Raw genomic sequence first — 5,835 nt, 5'->3', positions numbered from 1 at the left:
CAACCAACATCAATACCTACAGAGTCCTGTGGGATCACTCCCTACAGTCAGCACCGGCAACCGGGACTGTCTAGAGCAACCTCTCCCTCTGCCCAAGTTCTAGGAAAACCTCTATCGGATGCCCACCAACAAATCTCCAGGCATCGAAGAGCTGACCGTGGATCTCTATTGTGCATTCTGGGATGTCCTCAGCCTGAACCTTGCCACCATGTGGGCTGAGTCCTTTGGAAGTGAGGTGCTCCCCATGCCATGCTCGCCCTGCTGCCTAAGAAGGGGGACCTCCGCAACCTAAGGAATTGGTGGCCAGTTTTGCTGCTCAGCCTGGACTACAAGGTCATAGGATAAGCCATCTCGCCGCAGCTGGGGTCTGTGTTGGTGGACATGATCCACCCTGACTAGATCTACACCATCCTGGCTGGACCATCTTCGATAACCTCTATCTGGTCTGGAATCTACCTACCATTAGGACCACCTAATGTGTAGGGATGGTCTTTCACTTGCCCTCCTGTCCCTGGACCAGGAGCAGGCATTTGACAGGGTGGATCTTGGGTATCTCATGGGCACTTTGTGAGCATTTAGCTTTGGGTCCAGATTCATGGGGTATCTCTGGTGCTATGGAATGGCTGGACAAGCTCAAATGCCCACACCTGTTACCTTCGATCCAGGGTACGTATGTCAGGGCTGCCCATTTTCCAGCCAGTTGTATACCCCTGTTATCAAGACCTTCCACCATCTCCTCCACAAGAGGATGACAGGGTTGGTGCTTCAAGAGCCAGCCTTGAGGATAGTCCTGTCGGCATATGCCAACAGCATGCTCCTTGTGCCCAGGACATGGAAGAACTAAGGTGCAGGAAGAGGCTTGCCAATCCATTTATTCAGCAGCCTTCTCTGCCCAGCTTTAGCCTGATGGTTTGGGACAAGTGGCAGGTGGGCTCCCACCCACACTCTGTGCCATCTGGTCTACTGTTCTATTTGCTTGTCTACTGCTCTATTTGGGTGTCTGCCTTTCTGCCACCCATCCCTCCCCATTGGAGAATTGGAATGATGTAGAGGCCAGGGTATCTGACCAGCTGTGGAGGTGGAAGTGGCTACTTTGGTGCCTTTTCCTTCGGGAGAAGGTGCTGGTGCTCAACCAACTAGTTCTGTCTGTGCTCTGACACCGGTTCAACACCCTGAGCCAGCTGTTAAGGACCCTGGCCAGCCTCCAGAAAAAGATTCTGGAGTTCTTCTGGCTGGGGCTGCACTGGCTCTCTGTGAATGTCCTGAGCCTCCTCCTGGGAGAGGGAAGACAGGTCCTGGTCTCCCATCTTCAGGCCTTGCCAAGATTCCTTTACAGTGCAGGTAGTCAGGCATGGAGCTGCCTCTGAGAGCTCTGATACAACTGGCAGCTCTTTTATCTCCACCTGAGAGGTCTTCCCCATGACCTCTGAGATGCCAGTCTTTTACCAGGACCTCCTCAGGACCTGGAAGCTAGTATCTGCAACCAGGTCTGCAGTGCCCACCAAGGGGGAGGATCTCTTCACAGAACCCCTACTACACAACTCCCATCCCATGTGCAAGTGGTGGAGCCCCACTTGGTGCGCCAAAGGATGGACCTGGCTGGTGTCAACAGAATTGGAGACCTTCTGCATCATGATCACAGGGACTGGGTGGACCCTACAGCGCATGGCCAGCACATGGGGCTGCCCACCCTCCATGTCCTTGTTGTATGCTCTAGGAGGTGAGGGCCACCTGGCCTCCAGCTTCACTTGCTTTTCTCAAGGTGGAGAGGTGCTCCCCGCCCCCAGCTCACCCCTCCAGAACACGTCATCAGGCCCCTGCCCAGTGAGCCTCCCTGACCACCCCCGACACACCACATGAGTCAGCTGAATGCCATCCAGTCATTCCTTCTGTGAACCATACCCAAAAAACACCCGCACACCCTCGTGCTTCATACCATCCACTTCTTTGCTTTCATGTCCCACCCTGATACCAAGTGGCAGGACCTGCTGCCACCTGAGGAGGGCAAGGAACTGCAGTGGACCAGCCTGTACCCCACTCTGGTTCCAGAGCCTGCTAAGGATATCAGGTGGCAGCTCCTCCATAGAGCCATGAACATGGACGTGTTCTTGACACCTGTCCTTTTGGAAGCATGAGAGAGACCCTGGTGCACATCGAGATAAGATGCATCAGGTTGTGGCCCATCTTCCGGTTCCTCCAGAGCCTCCTACTGAGGTTCTGGCTGCACTTCTCCCCACACCTCCTGATCTATGCACACCTAATCTGTGATCCCACAAAGTTGCAAGATCTCCTCGTCAACCTCCTCCTAGCACTAGCCAGGACAGCCAGCCATCATACCAGGAGGAAGAAGCTGAATGGATGGGGGGTACTCTGTGATTGTGGGGCCTAATTACAGTCCCTTATCTGATCACAACTCTGGGCAGAGTTCCCCTGGGCTGTGTCCACTGACTCCTTAGATGCCTTTGTGGACTGGTGGGCAATGTCGAGGGTTCTCTGCTTAAGTGTCCCCTTGTGGTTCCCTGATTTTCAGTCTGTAACATCACTCCCATTCCTGTTTTCTCCTTTTGTCCCCAGCAATCAATTGTAGCCTAGATTTAGTGGTTCTTCCCCCTTTATTGAGGCCTGCCTTTAGCCATAGGCAGGTCTAGACCCACCTGTCCCAGTATTACAAATACTATACACCTTCCAACTTCTGCAGCAAATAAGGTCCTATATAGCCTCCTTCAAGGTACAACCCTGATTCATCCCAGGGGCAACGTGGAAAAATAGTAGGTGGTCATATAATGAAAGACTGAATCATAATGCATAGCAGCAAGGGGGCTGAATTAAGGTTGCACAGGCAACCTTGATTCTGGCACTTCCTAACTTTTAAGAGCTTGATTTTGCAACCTTAATAGTGTTCTTTTAACATACTTTTTTACATGTAATAATATAGAAATAATTGCTCGAGGTGCAGTTATGGGTAATGAATGCTATTGGGTGCTGCTGTATTATACTGATCCTGACTGAAGTACTAGCAGAGCCCCTCTCCAGCTAATAGAATGAAGGACTTTGGAGGGTACAAGAGGAATGTGTTGGGATTCCCACTGTAAATCCAACATATGAACTGGTATGCTGCTGACTGTGTACTTCGGGGGCAGGGGGTGGTGCTAAGTAGTTAATGCTGATGGTTTATATGGCTCCAATCCAGGACAAAACTGCTACCACAGTCTTCTCGGGCAGTGGAGTGAGACCACTTAGAAGCAGCAAAGGGAGTCTGGGGATCCAATCCCATATCAGAGCTCAGTGAACCTACAGATCTGATTAACTCCTTAGAGGAAAATGCATAATTTAACACGTTTTGGGGGAAAATAGCTAAGTAAAGAATTAGGCTTATGTACACTGGAAAAGTAGACCTATGACCTAGTTTTCACTGGAGATAAATAATTGTGAAGGTGTTAGTCCATTTTTCAGTTTCAAATGGACTAAATGAGTTAGGACAATTTTCAGGAATGAGAAGAGGTACTTTTTTCCCTAAGGCCTATAACCTGAGAAAAGCTGTCTTGTTTAATCTTAAACTTTAGGGGTAACATTTTGGTTCCACTGAATTCAACAGGAGTTTTGTCATTGACTACAGTGGAGCCCTATGAGAGGGTTTGTGAATTTTCATGGGATGCCATGACTTTAATCTGAGCAGATACTGCTCTAGCTCTAGCTCATGATGGAGGGGCAGCTGGGCCAAATCTGAATGGCACGGAGACACCTCCCCCACCCGAGTACATATATTTGGGGTTTGAGCATTTAAGTGTCATGTTTTTAAGCTTTTCTCTACAAGCATGAGGGCTAGAAACTTTTTTTAATGAAATCTGAGATTCTAATGAATTCACAGGACGAACCACAAGCTGAGGTTTTAAGACAAATACAAATTTACTTGACTTATGAAAAAAAATCAGAAGAGTTGGTAGCACTGTGAGTGGGAGATGAGGCTCTGAGCAGGTCTGCCTGGGATGGGAGTTTAACTATGGGAACAAGAGTCCTGAACAGCAGCCGGGAACCATTTCTTCACTTTGACTTCTGCCCCGCATTGGCACCCATTTTAAGTGATAGTGAGGATGCAAAGGAGGATAGCGAACGGCTCCCACCTTCCCCAGCAGGCACTGTCTACAAGCAGACGGTCTTGACAACATATCACCAGAAATGCTACCACACCTTGGTAAGAAGAACATAAAATGGCTGTCAATTTTCATATCCAAGAGAACAAGAGGTCTAAGATGTGGCAGAAAGTTAAGGTGGTAGCTATACCAACACCAAGAAAAGGCCATTCTCTTCCATATAGCTCCTAGCCAATATCACTTCTGAGCTGACTGAATTAGAGTGACTAATTCTGAAAAGAATCATGCCCACAGTAGAGCAGGCTCTGACTGATGACTAGGCAGGCTTCAGATCTTATAGGAGCACTTGTGACCAAGTTCTTGCTCTTAGCACCCATAAATAAAATAGTTTCCAACAGAAAGAGAAGACAGGGGCCGTGTTTGTTGACTTGATGGGAGCATATGCTACCACCTGGCACACAGCTGTGCTGGTCAAGAGATCAGTGATTTACCTCCATGTGTTGTTATGGCTACAGAAACGATGCTTTGAAACAGACAATTCCAAGAAATACTAGTTGATTAATTGAACATTTGGAGGACTCAGCAGAAATGATTCCCCTAAGGATGTGTTCTTGCTCAAACATTTTTAAACATATTTAAAGATTATCTACCTCCAACAATTTCAAGGCCATTCAAGTATGCAGATGACCTCTGCCTAGCTTCAGGAGACAGAGACTTCAAAAAAAACTGAGGATGACCTGCACCAGTAATGTCAGCCATCAGTAGCTATTGCAAGAAGTGGAGACTTAAGCCCAGTGTGTCAAAGACAGTGTTGTCATGTTTCCATCTCAGCCACACCAACACTTCACAAGAGCTCAACATCTTCTTGAATGGAGAACAAGTAGCACATGGCCCAAAGCCACTAGGACTAAGTAGGAGTAACTCTAACTCACACACTTACCTACAAGGACCACCTCACCAAGGTGGCTCAAAAAACAGAGAACAGAAATGGCCTCCTAAATAAACAGGTGGGCTCAACTTAAGCAGCTAACATGCAAACAGAGCACTAGCTCTCTGATACTCAGATGGAAAATACTGTGCTTCTCTGTGATTAACCTCTTCCCATACAAAGCTAGTTGGCATACAACTGAATCAAATGATGAGAATAACAGCAGCTATGAGACCAACAAACCGTGATGGCTACCAGTCCTCTCTAATATGCCTCCTCCTAACATCAGGCATTATATTGCAGCAAAGAACCTCCTTGACAAATTCCAGGAGACGACACAACTGTCACTTTCCAAAAGATATGTTGGAAGTGCCTTACCACGAACCAATCTGGACTATGTGACCGATCGCGTCTACGGTAGATGCTGTCATATTGTGGTGAGCAGAACGGCAATGAGCTGCTGCCTCTGTAAGAAACTCCTTCCTCATCACTCAGCTTGAGGAGAGACTGCCAGGCTTCAAGCAGCCATGCTATCTCTAGTGCAAGCTCAAGCATATCAGATGTTGGGTGGGGAGGTGTGTGGCAAATGACCACAGCTGGGGTTTCAGGAACAGCCGTCAGTGCAGTTGCGGTGTAGTTGAGGATGCCGAACACCTACTGAATGGCTGATCATTTTGTCCTGTTCTATCAGGAGGACTTTCCAGACTCCATACTGCTGATCCTGGGGCTACTGAATGACTAAAATGTGTGATGCCTTCTTAAGCCCTTATGATTTTTTGTAATGTATACATCTCTCTTTTATCTCCCTACTTTATA

Source organism: Chelonia mydas, chromosome 1 (genome assembly GCF_015237465.2).
Source record: "Chelonia mydas isolate rCheMyd1 chromosome 1, rCheMyd1.pri.v2, whole genome shotgun sequence".
Lineage (NCBI taxonomy): Eukaryota > Metazoa > Chordata > Testudines > Cheloniidae > Chelonia > Chelonia mydas.
Note: the sequence above shows the minus strand (reverse complement) of the source record.